General features: G+C 38.2%; 1 long non-coding RNA gene across 5 annotated transcripts; it reads left to right on the top strand.

The window, feature by feature from the left end:
- The first annotated feature begins 23 nt into the window (after positions 1-23).
- LOC127437050 (uncharacterized) lies at positions 24-12,742 on the top strand. Of its 5 annotated transcripts, none has more exons than XR_007896509.1 (5): positions 35-688; positions 843-1,174; positions 3,337-3,421; positions 6,312-6,441; positions 8,471-12,742. It is a non-coding gene; the product is annotated as an uncharacterized LOC127437050 (long non-coding RNA). The 5 variants fall into 5 exon arrangements; XR_007896508.1 differs by having other exon boundaries at positions 6,616-12,742; XR_007896510.1 differs by having other exon boundaries at positions 6,581-12,742.
- The last annotated feature ends 6,719 nt before the right edge of the window (positions 12,743-19,461 follow it).

Genomic DNA, 19,461 nt, shown 5'->3' with positions numbered 1-19,461 from the left:
ACGTCACTTCCGTTAGCTCCTTAAGTACGTGCGACAAACGTTTCTTGGCCACATTTTCGATTCGTACGTTGGTGAGTTAGCATCTAAAACTTTTGTCTTTTGTTCAGTAATATTTACTTGAAGGTTTTTATTACGTTTGGTAATGTGTTTGGAAATCATGACCATGAAAGGAAACTATCAGAAGGAAATTAAGACCACGCCTGAAAATAAGAAATGGTCCAAATCCAAGAGGAGAACATATCTGCGTGCGAATATGGGGAAAGCCAGTGTCCTAACACACAGTTGCGGGACAACACGACGGATCCGGTCATCCAGGAGGTCTCCGCTGAATCCACACCTTGTGGACAGTGTTGCTGCTTGGAAGGATCACAATCGTTCTGTACCATATGGTGCCATGGCACCGAGAAACACCACACAGTATTTAATGGACTTGGTGTACGCCGAGCGCCTGGATGTTTCAACGGAGGCATGTGATGTAAGCCCTGATTTCTCAAAGCAGAATCATGTTTCATTTCATGAGAGCATTTTCTCATGGTCAGACTCTGATTTCGACAGATCGTTGGACTTTCAACAGCGGGACTTCGAGAACGAGCTCTTCAGGAATGAAATCTGACGTAGTCATCGAAACCTGACTTGATGTTGTCGCAACGAGACGGCCGGGCAGCTGTGAGACCATAGACCGTAATATGTGCGTGTAAAATACCAGTGCTTAGACTTTATTGTTATTGTATGTTAATTTCTGGAAAATACGCGTTATTGAAGTCAAGGCGTTCAGCGCAGTCTTTGAGTTGTTTGTTACGAGTTGAATATGGTTTCATTTGTCGGCTCTCCTTGTCTCACAGCATTGCGCAGACTCCAACTCAGGGAGGCAGGAGGCTCTGCGTCACAGCTGCGTGATGACGTGCCTGTGCCACGCCCCCAGCGCGGTCACTAGTACCACGTGACCAGCAGGTAAACCCACTCCACTCTTTCAGGTGTACGTGGTGTAAGTGCAAAGTAACGTGCTGTCGCAATGTAATTTGTGAAAATGTGCATGCACTGTTCTGCCATCGGATGCATGTGTTTGAGAGACTTTTACAGGTTGCTGATCCTCCTTGGTGGCTCTCAGCCAGACTGTGCAACGCACTCATCCTTGGGACAAAGTCGCATAGCTTCCTGGTCATCACAGTGTTGGGTAATTTTACGTACTGTGGTAAATGTATTAATGTGTGACTTTACACCAATGCACTCAAATGAGGAGTTCAAGATATTCTGTGTTAGCATTTTTGTAAGACCATGCCTTATGAAGAATATTGATTTGTATTAACTATTAAAACTTGTTATGACTGATTTTCATAAGTCTTGTTTCTTATGCTTTTTGGGTCAATGATGTGATGCTTTTTGCAGAAGTACATTACAAATGCACCTCACACTGAACAGTTTATCGAACACCTATGATGAATGTTTTCTACTACTGAGGTCAAAGTCCTGGGTTAAATGGAGAAATTTACCACCTTTTGTATTTGGACCATACCATTATCTTTAACCTCACCTCATTCTTAAATACAATTTAATTGAATAAATGCATAAGAACAAGAGAGAAATGGGAGTTAAAACGACAGATAAAAACCTTTGCACAACCCAAGTACCTATTGCAAATAGGTGAGGTAAAGAAACAAGTCCTTTAGATACTTTAAAATCCTGTGATGGAGTCAGATTTGCAGGCTGTCCATCACAATATAACAAGTAAGCTGCGTATGAATTCAGTGTCCAAGGAAAGTGTTTTAATCCCTCTTAATGGTAACTTCACATCAGATATATATATATATATTTTTTTTTTGTAGGAAATGCTATGCTTTTTATTTGTGAAACCTACATGGACTCCAGGATTACTTTTCTATGAACTTTGTGTGTTAAACAGGATTTTTAAAAGATTTTTCACCTCTGATAACCTTATTTTTCAATGACCCTAAAATTAATTTATTATAAAGAAATGATCTTGTGACAAATGAAAATGAAACAAGGTAGCACCTAAAGCAGAGGTGCCCAAGCTTTTTTCTACAAAGGGCCAAAAATCAACCTTTACTGAGGGGTATGGGCCGAATGAAAATGGCGCTGTATTATAAAGTTGCCTTGGTTCCTCTATGCACTTACAACATTTGAGACCGCACATAGTTCAGTGTCCTTTAAGTACACGTTTACATTTTAACAAATCAAATTTGCTTATACTCTGTACATAAGTTACAGTTTTTGTAATGCAAATATAAAACAAGGAAATAGTAAAAATAAAGAGCTGTGTAAATGGCATATTTTTTTTTTAGTTAGAAAATATATAAGAATACAAACTTGCATATGAAATTTACATATGGAAAGACAAGCACCAGGTATAAAATCCTAAAAGATATCTGCACAAAAATTATTTCATGAAGCATTTCATTACAGTCTTAAGTGCTTTGGTGTTCTTTGAAGATACAATGGTTAATGTAGCATTGTTTGAGATTTAATAGATGGGCATCTAAGGAATTAGCACATTTCGTGCATTACAATTAACAAAGATTATTGAAAACAAACAGCTGCAACGACATTTCAGGTGAGAAATGTGTGGTTAGAAAAAAATGCTCTTAATATGGATAAATGAAGTCAGATTTTTCCTTAAATGAAACCTGTTTATCCTGTTTTGAAATAAATCTAAATGAACCTTTCCTTGTGGATCTATTCACCTGGCACAGTCTAAAAACTGGTTTGGTGGCATTATAGTATGCTAAGTATGTAGTTTAAATGTAGTGTACTGGGTGTTGATTTTACAGTGATTACTAGATTAACATGTTTAAATGACACCCTACTGTAAAGCATTATTGCTGAGATTATTTCCATCATAATGCACCATATCCCAAATCCTTATTTCATATTAAGCAGGTGAAAATTAACTTGACAGTGGCTTCATTTTACACAACTGAGCTGCCCAGATCTAAACCCAACAGAGCACCTTTGGGAAGACATTGGAACAGATGGTGTATATGTGTGGTGGAAAATCAGAGGGAAAAGCATCATGTTGTCAAGTCAGCATGGACCAAAGTCTCCTAGCAATGTTTAAAGCACCCTGTCGAATCCATGCTGGCAAGAATTCAAGCTGTCCTGGCATTGGAAGGGTTTTATGTTTTTTAGAAAACATGGATAAACTGATAAATATGTAATTGTAGATATTCTAAATAGGTCCACAAAGCAATTCAACAAGTGATATGTAAACAGAAACTGTGGATCAGCAGTTCTGCTAATTGTCTCTCTTGGTATATGATTGTTTTGCACGTAGGAACACTTTGTTCCCTTCCTCACACTCAGCTCTGTGTTTTGGAACAGGGCGTTCTCAAAAACCCATGTGGCCAACAGGTGCACGTTCCTGACTGACTACTACCACCAGGCGGCGCTACATTGCCACACAAGAGTAAGGCCCACACTAATGTACGGTGCTGATTGTACTGGTCAGTGCTACATTTAGATTGTAGTGTGTAGTATGTGTTTGTGAGGAACGTGAAGCAATTGGGGAGAGCAGGGCAGGACAAACCTCTCAAATTACACAAGAAGTCTAGGACATGCACACACACACACACACACACACACACACACACACACACTTCTTTGTCCATGGACGGAATGAGGCAAGGCATGTTGCTTTATTGACCTCTCTTTGTTTTTGTCCCTCTGTTCTTATTTTAACTACACTTTCACTGTGATCCACTTAAACTCTCAGAATTACTGACTTTAATAGGCACTTTCAGACTTAAAGTTGAAGTGTGTAATATCCACGCCATTAGTGTACACATACAGAATTGCAACAAAACCAGTTTTAACCAAACAGGTTTTCCAACCATTCCCCCATCTGCAATTAGTTGTAAAAAACTGATAGTCCCACCTTAAACTCACGCCATTGGTTGATGACAATGTTGCTTTGTCAGGAAACTCAAACAAACAGAGCAATGTTGTGATACCAGAGTTGACATTTTTCAAGACAATCAAAATCTGAAAAGCTAACTTGCAGTTATCTCTGCATTTTAAAGTTCCACCAAAATGAAAATATAATATTTCATGCTGCTCTTTGTACATATATAGGCTGTATATTTTTTCAAACAATGAATGTGAATGGTGACTGAGGCTAACATTCTTCCAAACATCTCCTTCAGTTGTTCCACAGAAGAAAGTAATTGGAACATTAAAATGGAACAGCATCAGGTTAAGTAGCCTAAATGATGATAGAAACTTGGTTTTTGAGTGAACTAAACTTTTAAGCTTGGATAGGAGAAAGTATTTATTAAAATTATTTTAAAATTATGCACATCAGCATAAAGTTTCAACATGTCTATTGCGATGGGAGAAAGGTGCCTCAGGTTGTTCGTGGCAGGGTACTCAGTCTTACATCTGCTGCCTTCCAGGAACAAACAGAGGCACCTTTGTACAATTGGTGAATTCTATGGTTGGACCTTATTCAGAGTAGCGCCATCTTTAATTTTGACGGGAATGACAACGAGGCAGTGAGAGAAAGACTTCAGTCTCATCAATAGGTTATACTGTTGTTTAAAGTTTTTTGGATCGCTCGCTGACGAAACATTGGGGGGAAAAAAATACATCTTTCCAAGAAGTTTCAGTAGACAAAAATTTTGTTTGAGCATTTGAGAGTGGAAAATTAGATGTGATCTAGGAGCTACAGCATACAGCGCACTCCATAGAAGAGATGGCGAGACTATTCCTCACAGCCTCGTTTTCATTCATGTCAAAAATCAAACACAGCGCCACTGTGAATAAAGTCGATCCTATGTGTCAGCTTAGTTGCCCTGCAGTCCGTCTGCCAAGTGTAATAGATGAGACGACTCATCCCGGCCCACTGTGTGCTGTCAAATAGATGAGGGCAGAATACAAGGCCTGTGCATTATGATTGATTTGAGGTCCTCTAGCCAGGCCACACATCTAGTCTGTTGACTGGTTACCACCCTGGCCTTGTCGGAGGGCCTGTCCCTCGGTCATCCATCATACCATTTTTCTCCCATTAGACAGACAAGCAAAGGTACAAGCATAAGCTCTGATTTAAAGGGCTTGTTTATCCACTTAGAAAATATCTAATCTGACTTTATCAGAAAATTGTGATCTGTACGCTAAGTGCAGGTGTGATAAGGCAGTAGGTGAGGCATGCAGGACTTCACAAGGTTTTAGGCTAAATTTAAGAACATGATCATATGGGAAGTCGGCATGTTGTTTCCGAGAGGACCCTAGGATCAGACACATTATGCAGAATCACTGACCAGCGACATCTCCTACCAGATATTTTTGCATCGGCTCCAGTGTGTTCCCATGTGGCGTGACCGGAAGTGCATTGTATCAGCAGCGTTCGCATACTGCACTGAAACCAGGAAGTAATCACGTTAGCATAATCAGTGACTAACGTGATTCACAGGTTTTATTTTTTCTCTAACATAAAATTTTTACTCCACCGATGGAGTTCACATGTGCCTATATGCCCAACAGCAGTGGCCACAGAGGGCAGTGTTTAGAATTTCGGTAAGCACAGACCGATTTTAGCTAAAGAAAAGTCAACCTACTGTTTCTGTTTACTATTTCACTGTGAGGTCTATCTGAATTTAAAGGGATAGTTCACCCAAAAATTAAAATGTTGTCATCATTTATATGTTGAGCATTACACCCTTTCTACACCAGGCGCGTCCGTTGATGCCTCGCGACGCGCCACAATGGCTTGAGGCTGTCTACATGACGCGTCGACACGAACGTTCTAAACCATTTAATTTGTGTTGTAGCTTCAGCACGTGCAGCGCAAAATGGAACTCAACACCCGTTTATTGTCGGCGCAACGGACATGCTGCAACGGATGCTTCCAGTGTAGACAGCATCATTGATTATAATGGGTTCTATTGTTTTTGACGTGATGTGATGCACCACTCGTGTCCGGTGTAGACAGGGTGTTAGCCTCAGTAACCATTCACTGTCATAGAATCTTTTTCAATACAATAAAAGTGATTTGTGACTGAGGCTTTTAGTCCCTAATATTCTGTCTAACATCTCCTTTTGTGTTTGTGTCGGTAAAACGTCACATGGGTTTGATGACAGATGACAGAATTTAAAATTTTGTGTGAACTGTGCCATTAAACTAAATAGGCTTCCATTGTTTTTTAACTTAATGACTCCAATCCATTTCCTTTTCATAAAACAAATGGGGTTATAAACATGAGCCTATTGAATCAGAAATACATAATCACACAGTTTTGTTGTCGTCTGTTTTTAGATGAGTTTATATGAAGTTCAGTGTGACCTTGTATTGTTTGCTCCAGGTTATAGCTGTTTGGCAGATGTTCGGGAGGGAGCATTGAAAAGGATTTGAGAATCAGCAGTCACATCCTGGATGACTTGACACAGCCTTCCACCCTGAGGCCAAACACCAGTCAGTAAAATAAGATAATGGTATGTCCCCTTAGAAGCAATGCTGTTATTTTTGCAAAACAAGCATCTTAAAAACAAAAATTTAATACAATCTGCAAACCTGGTACAGGAGCTTTTGCTAAATAATCACTGATATGCATAAAAACATGCATGTGTTTAGAAAGAGAAAAACTGAACCTGCTTTGACCTTCACAGAGATGGGAAGAGACAGGTGCCTGTGGTGTTGTGGATGGACACACCCATGGACTGGACTGGTCATGTTCTTATTAGTTTGATAAAAGCAAACCTGCTATTCAATTTCTTCCTGCTGTACTGTTCGACAACCATAATAAGTCCAGTCAGAGTTTAACTGATCCAGTGTTGGTGTTCAAGTCAACACAAAGCATTTTGCAGTGATTTAACTTTTGCAATGAGACATACTTCTAAGTGAAATAGGATGTTTAACAAGAAAATGTTTTGGGACGTGACTTGATTTTTTCAGTAGGGAATTGATTGGACCTTGAAAAGTTGTCAGGTGGCAGGAGAGCAAGGACCGAATATTAAGATAATTTGGTGGTGTCAGGCAACAATGAAAGCTGTTTCAAGCGCAAATTACAAAGACAAACCTATACCGACAAATAATAAGCAATGATGAACCTTGCACAGTAAGACCAGTAACAATTTAACCAGTAACCAAAAGACACAGTAACCAGTAATAATGAAAGTAAATAGTTATTTTTTATTTCATGTGACTTTAAATGTTAGTTGTGATGGCTTTGTTAAAGGTGCACTCAGTATTGTTTTTCCCATTAAATTTTTTTTTTTTACTCCTAAAGAAATGAATTGTAATTTTGAAACATGTATAAAATCATGACCACTCACTTGAGATGAAGACTCTAGTCATATCAGTAACCTTATAAAAGCTGTTTTATTCTACATGGGGCAGGGGTGCCCTCATGGAGGCTGCCATTTTAGAATCACATGACCAACTGAATGCTACTCGCTTAATCTCAGTAACGTCTTGTTATTGGACACTTTCACTCTTGAATTAATCATGGCTGATTGTGAATAGTGAATTTCTACAATGGCATCTGAAACTGAAAACAATTGATTTGGAATGATGCTGCATCCACACTACTAGGTGTCACTGTAAGCCCAAGATGACACAAGCAAAAAGTTACTGAGTGCACCTTTTAAAGGAATAGTTCACCCATAAATTTAAATTCTTTGAATTAAATTTGAATTAAATTTTTTTTTTATATTAAATTAAACTTTGATCATTTACTCACCCTCATGACGTTCCATCCAAAGTGAATTTCTTTCTTCTGCAGAACACAAAGGAGGAATTTGAAAGAATGTTCCATTCATTGAATTCAATGGCAGTTGATTGTGACTTATTATAACTTAAAAGTGTCATAGAAGTAGTCCATACAACTTGTGCATATTTAAATAGGTTTTGGTGGAAAAAACAACCTGAAATTTAAGTTATTATACAGTGACAGTTTTGACTTCTGTAATAGCAGATCACTTCGAGTGCATAAGAAAAGGTTGTTCATGTGTACACATGAGAATCTGTACTGTTTTTGCTTGGATAAGCATCAGTCATTGTGAGCCATTTTTGGATGACCATTTAAATCTGCATTGAAATCAGGCATATTTTATGTGACAGATGCAGTTGTCTTTGAAATCAAGCTGTTTTCCTTTATGTGAGCTTATGGAAGGCAATCAGGTATGTCAAGAGCAGTGACGATTTCTCCGAGGAGGCAAAGGAGGCAGTGCCTCCTCAAAAAATAAACGAGTGTACATAAATAAAACAAATAGAATATTACGAAATGTGAGCTCAAATAATGTGTATAGCAGTCATCTTTCTAAAGTCACTCTGTCAATGAGCGAAACAAGCGGATAAAGTTTCAGAGGGAGGCAGCATCTGTCAAGCCTCCCTTCAGCTCATTGCAATACAGCAAAAAGTAATGTGAGGGGAGACATTGAGTCTGATCAGGGCTGATTCGTTAAATATGCTGTCAGTCAATCAATCCAAAAATGCCTGACTTTCATACTCTCATCCTCACAGCGGGTCTCCGCAGATCGCTATGAAAGGGATGAACTGGTGTCAGTGGAGAAACTATTTGCACAGTAAACAACTAACCGGCATGGACAACAGCACTTTTTGTCACGTCCAAATCATAATGAACTTGAAATGACTTGAAACATGAAATGGTGTGCTGGTGAGCCATGTGAGCGCTTGCTCTTAAATATGGCAGCTCGTAAATAAGTATTTCATTATTATTTAGAGTGTATGTTAAAAGGTATTTCATATGCCTTCCTGTACAGAAATCTGATATATGGCAATTAACATATACAGTATATAAAACTATAGTTCATTTTGTTTGGGTATATATGCGCATATAGCCTATTCAAATGAGATGATAATAAACTATGATTTAAGGAAAATAAAGGTTACATATAGGACAACAGCCATTTTTAGTATTTTGTTATTTTGTTAATATGTTGTTGCATTTATGAGCAAGTATGCAACTTTTTTTATTTCATGTATTGTTATGTAGGCCTATTTTTTATATCATATGTTGTGTTAAATCAGAATTCAGATTTGTATGGGTTTAACCTGAAAGCTATGTGAATGTCAAATGGAATTGAAATAGGAATTTCCACTGGACTGAGATGGTACGTGTGTTCAGGGTCTGTGGTGCTTTCTACTCCAAGATCCCTTAAAAAACACAGTTGTGACATGACAAATTTGAGACTTGGATCCGCTGAAAAACTGATATTGATTTGAACGCTTTGAACTGAATATTTTGCCTTGACCCATTTGAGGCCCTAAATCTCAATCGCTGTGGCCATTTTAATGAATTTTTGTACTGGAAATAGGCCACGGGTGTGGGGAGCAGGGGCTTTGACGTGAGCACGCGCTCCTCCGGGAGCAACTTTCCCCTTCAACCTTGCCTCATTAGTCTAACGGGTCAGTTGCAGAGCTGTTGTGTCACATCTATTTCAGTCCACCTAAAGTCCAATGTGCCCCCTCAACTTATCTTCCTGTATTCGCCATTACCCCCTCGCCACCCAAGAGACAAGATGGAAAAGATTTGATTGGCCCCTGCCCCATCGTCATCAGGAAGACAAGTTGGCAAGGAGGAATTGGACACTGATGTGGCTGGCTAACTATGTCAAGGACGCTAGAACCCAACCTGGTACAGTTCACCTGTGAGAGACATGAGAGATGAACTGACCCACTAAACAGCTACTTGCATACTCAGTCCTGCTCTTCAGTCTTCTGATTCCCTTCAAATGAATGTATTTATAAGTTGGGGTTCAAAAGTCTGGGTTCACATTGGAAATCTAGAGTACAAAATCTAATTTAAACTTGGAAATAAGGTTTTGGACAAATAAGCATTATGATGTAAAATGAATAAGAAATCTTGAAGATAGGGGGCCTGGGTAGCTCAGCGAGTTTTGATGCTGACTACCATCCCTGGAGTCACGAGTTTGAATCCAGGGTGCGCTGAGTGACTCCAGCCAGGTCTCCTAAGCAACCAAATTGCCCCAGTTGCTAGGGAGGGTAGAGTCACATGGGGTAACCTTCTCGTGGTCGCGATTAAGTGGTTCTCGCTCTCAATGGGGCACGTGGTAAGTTGTGTGTGGATCGCGGAGAGTAGCATGAGCCTCCACGTGTTGTGAGTCTCCGCAGTGTCATGCACAACGAGCCACATGATAAGATGAGTGGACTGACTGTCTCAGAAAGCGGAGGCAACTGAGACTTGTCCTCCACCACCCGAATTGAGGTGAGTAACCACGCCACCATGAGGACCTAGTAAGTAGTGGGAATTGGGCATTCCAAAATTGGGGGGAAAAGAAGTCATGAGGATTTTCTAAAAATTCTATGTCACTAATCAAATACACAAATTAGTGAGATTCAACATGTTATCTGACCTTTTGTTTGTACAAATGGTGAGATTTCTTTGCTTTCTTTGAAGCACACAAGATGCTCTTTGGAAAATTCTCAAATCATGCTGTATACTGTAACATGGATCATCAGGTGTTGCACAAACTTGTGCAGTCCATGCCAGCTTGAGTGCATGTTGTCATAGAATTTCAATGTTTGTTAAAGCCAACATGATCACACAGGAAGTGAGTATGTTGCTTCAGAATGTTCCAGTACACTGATATTGACCCCATTATGCTGAGTTACTGACAAGTGCCATCTCCCATCAGAGACTGTATTTTTGCATCGGTTCAAGTGTATTCACCTACTCCTGTGATGCGACAGATAGACGGTGTTCTGCCAGCAATGTGGGAGACCTGGGTTCTTACCCTGTGTTGAAACCAGGAAGTGATCACTTTTGCATAAACAGTGACAAGTACAATTTGGAGGTTCCATTTTATCTCTAAGAAGTAATTTTTACTCCACTGACAGTTAGTTTTAGGGTTTGGGTTTGGGAGTAAAGTTTGTTAAAGCTGAAGTGTGTCATTTCTGCGCCATTAGCACCACCAAATGGAACAGCAAAAATGTACATTGTTTTCTAAACAGCTTTCTGAATACGCCACCCATCCTCCTTTGATTAAAGAAACAGATAGTCCCGCCCCCAACTCGAAACACACAGGTCGCTCAAAACAAAGGAATTTTCATAGCGCCACAGAGACAGAGAGAGAGTATTTGCAGTTTTCAAGAAAATTAACCTTTAGTTGTCTCTGCATATTAAGCAGAGATAGGAGAAATTATTTTAACACCGAAAAAGTTACACACTTCAGCTTTAATTACATTTCTCTTCACTGTGTTACATCATTTACATCTAAAAACAACTTGCTCCTTTGTGGGCATTTCTTCTGGGAACTTGAGCTCACATGTGCCCTTACGTTTAAAAACACTTCCCACTTCAGCCACTGGAGGCAGTGCTTTAAGTTTCAGTAAGTACAGTCAAAGTCCTTTTCGGCGGCCATCTTTGGAATGCTCCTGGGCTGGCTGGGCAGCTATTTTCAATGTAAGCAAGTGGTATAAAAGTACAGGTCCTGTCTACTTGAATGGGGTAGACTGAAATCTGTAAAAGGGTTGGTCAAGATTGCGATCAAAGAACATATTTAAAATCAGCAGTTAAATCTGACAATAAATGTTTTTTTTTTTAATTTTTTTAGTTCAGATCACGATTAAAAACCCCCCGCCATTTTTCAGGCTGGTTCAGCTAATGTCCGTATCTGAAAGCTGATTGGCTCTTTTACCTGTAAGGCGTTACTTCCTTCTCCACATCTGTTGGCCGTTGGCTGTTCCAAATTCTCCCACCCGTTTTATTAACAGAGGCTGGTCTCTGCTAAAGTGTCTCTGGTACAGTGCGAGTTCATCTCAAGAAAAGTTAACCTACTGTTGAATTCAGTGTGAGATCAGTCTTTTTAAGCAATTAACAAATATCTAATATTCAATAAATATTGTTTAAAAACTACGCATATCTGTAGCTGACACTCTGAGCTGTATAACAATGACAGTTTAGGTTGGAAAAAATTGCATATTAACTGACAGAGCTTGCTAAAGTCACACAAAAAGATCACAGATAGTCTACACAATTTCTAACACTTTTGGAACACATTTAGCAATTTTCCAATTAAGTATTTGACCTGTAATATTTTGTTCTTATTTCCCAACATGTTTACTTATTTAAAAATAATTCTATACCCCAAAAATATCCACTTTGAAAAATATCAGTTTTTCTTAGAATAGCAAAAATGCAACGATGGCATAATTATTTATTCACACAATGGAGCCTATTCAGTAAATCATAACTATTCCAAATGATTTTCAGCTGTTTTCTGTTCTGTTCCGGCATTTTAAAATGTCTTTGTTGTATGGTATTCATGGCATATTAAATATACATTACACAGAGATGGGTATTTTTTATTATTTTGATTATGACAGCAATTAAATCATTGATATCAATGGTCCTTGAAAAGTCACATTTCTTAACTGTTCAGGGATTCACCCCTACCACTTGTAAAAATGTTATTTTCATATACTTTATAGTGATGAATTGTGTTGTGAATTTAGAACTTTCACTTACTGTCTAAGCATTGCTGTAACATTTATTTATTTATTTTTTTAATTCAGCCCAAAATAATAATAATAATAACCAGTGGCTTCCTGAAACCACTTTCAAGGAGGATCAATATCAATGCTTGGGTCTCTCAGGGGTAAAGCAAAAAAAAAAGACATTCTGAAATGCATGTTAATTTTTAAATTAAACTCTTTATTGTAAATTGTTACACCGCTTATATAATTTGTAATGAAAAGAACTGTTAAAATAAAAAGAAAAGGAATTGCAATAAAAAAAAATTTCACATACAATCCTACTGTATGTCTTTCCATTGTCAAAAGTCCTTTGTAAAAGTATGTATAAAACAATTTCATTTAGTTTGGTTTTGCATTCTGGATTTTTGCACACCTATTTAATTGCACAAAAACATCACAAAACACTTCTTGATTTGTCCTTGTGTGGTGTAGCCTGGTCCATGCCTAGTATGTGCATGTCATCCGATCACTTAAAGCCATTTAGAGAGTTGAAAGTACACAGACAAGGGTCCTACTGTTTAGAGAGACATTGTCCTCTTGATTAGATCAGAAGCTCAGTACTCCAGAGATCTTTGAAATTTTTTCTTTAGAATATGCTGTGTAGCGACATTGATTAAAAAAAAGGTGCATTGAACTGAGAGAACCCTCCTTCATATCTTTAAATGCACAGATCCAATACAGAGAATGACATGTGCAAAGAGCAAATAGGACAGAGATGTGTAAAGACGGTTCTGTTTGCCTTCGAACACATACTGTTTTCTTTACAATTCTGTTAGTAAGCGTTTGAAGAGATCATCACCGTGTGTATGGGCTTCTCTGTCTCAGGGGAGAGAGGAGAAGATCTGACAGTGGTTCTTCAGTTCAAACAGAAATAGATTTGAATATCAGATCCCTGCAGAGAACATTTACAGCTACCAGAGTTTGCTGTCAAAGCAACTTGAAAACATGAGTGACTTTCAGAGGATTAGGCTTGGATGCAATCCTAGTGTAGACTTATAGACTATATAGTTCACCCCATAATGAAAAAATCTGGCATTATTTATTTAGCTCATGTGATTCCAAATTTGTATAACTTTTTCTTCACTGAAACAACAAAGGAAAAGTTTAGCAGAATGTTAGAATGGCTCACTTCTACAGAGTGAAAGTGGATGGGGACTAGTGGCAGTCAAAGAGAGAAAAAAAGTGCTATAAAAAATAAATGCCAAACTAACAAAATGATTGCCAAAAAGTACAATAAAAGCAACATATAAATGGCCTATGCAATTATTTTGCACTATATTCCAGCACTTTTGAAGCTACATGATAGTTTTGTGTGAGAAAAGACTGAAATGTAATAATTACTCACTAAAAACCTTGCCTTGAAAATAGTGCTTGACAGGCTTGGTAGCAGTTCAACTGTATTGAATAGAAAAGAGCGTTTTGGACATGCTATAAATAAATACTTAGTCTTAAAAGACATAAAGAGCGACTAAACGATAAATAATTTTCATGGTTGATGATAATGTTTTAGGTAAGGTTAGGGTGTGTTTTAGGATATTTTTGTGTAGTTATGTGAAGGTGTGTTTGGTTTGTACTTTGTAGGGCTGACACTGAGTGCATTTATATGCACTTTAAAAGTTTGATTTCAGTCGGACTAAAGCAATAACTCATCTTTTTTAAATGCCATGTGTTGGTCCGACTGAAATCATACCGTTCCATTTTGTTTTGTTTTTTATTAATCAAACTAACAGACCTAGATAATGCGATTGTGGCTCAGCTTTGTCCAGCATGTAATCACATGCTGATGTGCCTATTATTATCTGTATTCTGTCCACTAATCCTATCTGTCTGCCATTGTAAAACTAAAATCATATATCTTTGCAGTAGCATCAAATATATTTCTTTAAAACAACAAGTATAAAAACGTTTTTCATGATCTTACGAGGACTGTTTTCACAAATTCCATCATAAAATACAATAAAAGACCATACTATGGCCAAAGTTAGGATGCTTGCATTAGCATTAGCACCATGAATGCAGAATGTAAAATGACAAATTACACTTTATCTACTGCATCTATCTTTCAGTTATCATCGAGTGGTTATAACAGCTTCTTTTACTGATCTCATGTGGATTCCAATCATTAAATGGTGCAGAAAGCATGACATTTATTGAATATGCAGCCTGAAGCAAATGACAAGTACAGATACAGAACTGTTCAAATATTGTATACAAACAACAAACCATCTATTCATTCACAACATCTTCCCTCAGTCTAAATGGTATTATTAGGCTTAACACAGAGTTTATAAGGATATTGTCCTTATACATTGAAAGCAGTCCCTTACAAAAAATCTAGAGTTGCCGCAAACTCGCCACTCATTATTTTCACATGCAAGTTAGCTTGTTATTCGCCGCAAATGTTTGCCAGAAGTTTGAAGCTCTTCACCTGAATGGTGAACCTGCAGCAAACCTTTGGTGATAATGAAGAGTTTGCTGCAAAGCTCATTTGCATGTAAACATACATGAAATAAATTAATTTGTGGCAATTTTGCAGAAATCAAAAGTAAGAAAACAAATGGCTCAAAAAAAGTTGTTTTTTACTAATAGAAGAGCAACATTTGTATGCAGATGCCACTTTGTTTAATGTAGGGACATTCATACATTTTTAAGTGTGACTTTAGTGTCCAAAAGTGTCTAAACACATTTTGGGGCCACTGTAAGTCTGTTACATAGGTCCCACAATTCCTGTTTGTTCATATGATGTTCCTTAGGCTTTATTCTCTCTCTGTCATTTTGACACAAAGGTGGAATAAACAACAGAGAGACAAATTGCTAAGCCGGAAATAGTGCATTATATACATAATTCTTTAATTAGCCAAAAATATTAAGGTGGGCGTGGAGGAGTGAATTACATAATTGCCAAAATAGCAAAATTCTCCTGCCTTGGTTTGGATATCAGACACTAATTTAAGCCCATGACTTCATGTACTATCTTCCAGAGCAATTGCCATTATGTAACACTCTGAAAACCAAGACACTTTTGTCATACAAATTTTCATCATCAGTCCAATCAGAGTGAGAAGCCTCACACCTTATAAACATGCTAATCTAAACACTACCAGATTTGTCTCACTCTCTACTCTGCAGCAGAACTCTCCAGTCTCCAACATGCACACACACTTGCACGCACACTGCCATCTCTACCGTTCCTTTCGTGGAAACAAATAAACAACGCCACTCTTCTGAGAATTGTCCCATCACACTCTCATAGGAGTTTCCATCAGACAGAATGAGAGAGAGAGATGCTGCTGTGTAAGATCTAAAAAACAGCATGTTTGTTGAGAGACAGACAGTAGCCGAGTGTTGTTCAAGTCAGCCCAGGTGACTCTCAGTAATCTAAAACGGATGAAGGATCCTATTGACTTACATTGAAGGAAAGACCCGAGCCATATCTAGAGACCAGAATATCATAGAGACTTAGACATATGAGCTTTTCACTTAGCTGGTAAGTAAGCACCTAGCAACAACCAATAACACCCTAGCAACCACACATTAATGCCCTGGCAACCACCCAGAACAACCTAGCATCTTGGTGGGTTTTGCACAGGCAAGCACCATTTGCATTTTTTTTTTTTTTTTTTTTGTGAAATGTAAAAATCTCATTTTCTTCTACCATCACTGATGAGCTTAAAGACCTGCTATCTTAACTTCTTTTGTTAATTTACATGTACATTTATGCATTTGGCAGATGCTTTTATACAAAGCAGCTTACAGTGCACTTATTACAGGGACAATCCCCCTGGAGCAACCTGGAGTTAAGTGCCTTACTTAAGGACACAATGGTGATGGCTATGGGGATTGAACCAACAACCTTCTGATTACCAGTTATGTGCTTTAGCCCACTATGCCACCACCACTCCATCTTTTCTCTGTTAAACTTTCTTATGGATGTATAGCCGGTGTTGTTGCATATTTGTAGGTTGCTTTGGATAAAGGCTTCTGCTAGATAAATAAACATATAAATATACGTAAACATAAAAATAAATGGTAATTTTATTGATTTGCTAATAATGAGATTCAAGAAAAAAGATGTCAGAGTTTTAGAGATCATGACCTTAGAATAGACAAACTGGCAGTGTTTATCCGACGTAGAAGAGAAAATAAAGCATAAATAACTCTAACACAGACCCCTAAGTCTCTGTATTCAGTGTAATTCATATCTCATTAGAGAAGTCAGCGTCGTTAACCTCCACATAATTACCCAGTGCTGCAGCTCAGGCCCCACCGCGCACCGCGCTTTCAGACTTTCGAAGTCGGTGAAAATGAAGGTGCTGATTACTCATTCTTGAGCTCCTACTATTATTAATTCTAGCACTTACAGGAATAGTTCACACAAAAATGAAAATTCTGTCGTCATTCACTCACCCTCATGTTATTCCAAACTCATATGACTTTCTTTCTTCTGTGGAATAGAAAAGGAGATGTTTGGCTAAATATTAGTTTCAGTCACCATTCACTTTTTATTGCATCTTCTAGGGAAGAGAGAAAGTCAGACAGGTCTTGAACAAGATACGGGTGAGTAAATGATAACAGAATTTTCATTTTTGGTCAAACTATCCCTTTTTTTCCCTGATGTATAACAGCTCTAATGTGATTAGTACAGTGCCCTTGTCAACTGGGCAACGTATAAAGCGACAGTCATTCGTCAAATAAGGAAATATTAATGTATGTGTTTTCATGACCTTCTACCGGTCTCTGAGTTCTGTCTTGGTGATGTGCATAAGTCTTTTTTTGTCCCTCCCTACTTTTCTCTTTCCATTCGGGGACATTGCAGAGCCTTGGGAACAGTTTCCATAGCGACTTTAACTACAGACAAGGAGCGAGGCAGGGATGTGAATGCACTTTCACTCTCGTCTCATGTGGAGCACTGGCCTGCCTTTTTCCTCCCTTCTCATTTGTAAAATTAGCTGCTTTTTTTTTTTTCTTTTTTTTTTTCAGGATGCTGGTTGCAAAACGAATCAAATAATACTACAATAAAAAGACTTCTGTTTTACATTTAACCATTTTTAGTGCCTTTAAGATGTCTAACATAACATAAGTTGTGCCTGTAGCTACACACATTAAAGGAATAGTTCATCCAAAAATGAAAGTTCTGGCATCATTTATTCACCCTTATGTAATTCCAAGTTTTACACCAAAACCTATTATATGGCTTCAAAACCTATGTACAGTTATCTCCTATAACAGCAGTTTTCTCCTTGAAACTGAATGCAGAAGGTCTGCACAGCAAAGGAATGTTTGGTTTTGAAAACTAGTGGAAATAAGTTTAGACTTGTTGGTCTTTGCTGGATTAGAAGCTGACAATTAATACAGTTTATGTCCTGATATTGCACCAGGAAGTTACCAAACAGACAGAGCTGTCTTTGAGTGCATAGGGTATGAGCATGTGCTGACTCCTGTGTATCAATCTTTGCAGATATCAGACTAGGATTAATGGGTCAGCCACAGGATTTAAGTGAACACAGACCCTGACAGATTAAAGCAGAGTCAGAAACTGTCATTGAAATGATCAAACCATTTCCTCAGATAAAGTAATGTTGTGATCACAGTGCAGTCAGGTGTTTTCATGTATGATACTGGAACACCTCACCCCACACCAAATGATCTAAACAGATTAACGAGTCTCCTAGATCTAGATTTAAAGGAATAGTTCACCCACACTCACCCTCATGTCATTCCAAACTCTTATGACTTTCAGAAGTACATTCACACTGTTTATTTACTTGCTGCCAAGCACGATTTTAAAGGATTTTCAGTGAATAATTACTTACATTTTGGATTGCTTCGAAAGACTTGGAATATAGATAACCCCTAAACAACATGAGTCATATGGACAACTTTTGTGGTGCTTTTAGTGTTTTTTTTTTTTTTTTTTCTTTATCTGTTTTCATTGAATGGAAAAGAGCAGCTTGGACATTCTGATAAATATTTATTTTTGTGTTCCACTGAAGAAAGAAAGTCATATCTCTTATTCCAAAATTTGGAACGCCATAAGGGTGAGTAAAAGATGACAGAACTATCCTTTAAGATGGCTTATGAAGGATTCTTAGAGAAGATAACATATTTTTAAATTGTAATGCAGATCTACGCATGGTTTGAATCTGAGGAAATGCTCCAGTGCTTTTTAGAAAAATGAAAAAAGTAAAATAAATCCATAGTTACAATTGTATTGCTAACTATAGGAAATAGAGGCTTTTATACACACCCACCCACCCACACACATTCCTGGCTTGATATTAATTGGTTTGTGCCTCTTCAGTCTGTTTGACAATTAACAGCCTTTGGTGGGTCGTGACATTGCAAGGGTTCATAACTTTGAGCTATTCCAAATGCCCAGTGAGTCTTTATAGTAAATCAATTTGTTTTGATGTGGAGAGAACAGAAATGTGGAGACGTCTTTGTGTAGCCAGATGCTGCATGCCACCACTGTCTATTTCATCCTGTTTGAAGCAGGTGAAGTGAGGGGTAATTGACTTCTGTCAATTCTGTCAGGGCTTTGTGATGGCCACTCCAATACCATGACTTTGTTGTCCTTACACCATTCTGCCACAACTTTGGTGGTATGCTTGGGGTCATTGTCCATTTGGAAGACCCATTTGCGACCGAGCTTTAACTTCCTGGCTGATGTCTTGAGATGTTGCTTCAATATATACACATAGTTTTCCTTCCTCATGATGCCATCTATTTTGTGAAGTGCACCAATCCCTACTGCAGTAAAGCACCCCCACAACATGATGCTGCCACCCCCATGCTTCACAGTTGGGATGGTGTTCTTTGGCTTGCCCTTTTTACTCCAAACATAATGATGGTAATTATGGCCAAACAGTTCAATTTTTGTTTCATCAGACCAGAGGACATTTCTCCAAAAAGTAAGATCTTCATCCCCATGTGCACTTGCAAACTGTAGTCTGGCTTTTTTATGGCAATTTTGGAGCAGTGGCTTCACCATTGCT

This window comes from Myxocyprinus asiaticus, chromosome 47 (genome assembly GCF_019703515.2).
Source record: "Myxocyprinus asiaticus isolate MX2 ecotype Aquarium Trade chromosome 47, UBuf_Myxa_2, whole genome shotgun sequence".
Lineage (NCBI taxonomy): Eukaryota > Metazoa > Chordata > Actinopteri > Cypriniformes > Catostomidae > Myxocyprinus > Myxocyprinus asiaticus.
The sequence above is the reverse complement of the archived record's forward strand: the minus strand, read 5'-3'. Positions and strand labels throughout refer to the sequence as shown.